This window comes from Triticum aestivum, chromosome 6B (genome assembly GCF_018294505.1).
Source record: "Triticum aestivum cultivar Chinese Spring chromosome 6B, IWGSC CS RefSeq v2.1, whole genome shotgun sequence".
Classification (NCBI taxonomy): Eukaryota; Viridiplantae; Streptophyta; class Magnoliopsida; order Poales; family Poaceae; genus Triticum; species Triticum aestivum.
Window position 1 is genome coordinate 495,368,367 of NC_057810.1, and position 208 is coordinate 495,368,574.

A 208-nucleotide genomic window follows, 5' to 3' on the forward strand; every position below is an offset into this window, starting at 1 on the left:
GAAGCAACCTTTTTCAGGTCTGTTCAACCAAACTTTTTGAGGGTTAAATAGTGCACGCAGAGCAAAGTTCAAGGAGCTAAGTGGCTCATCCATAGCGCCAACAGAAAAAGTACAGGCGGCCTTGGTCCTGTCATTTAGATATTTAGATGATTGCTCCTGTTGTTGTGCATTTCATTTGTGTGCATAGTTGTAGATCAGCTGCAATGGC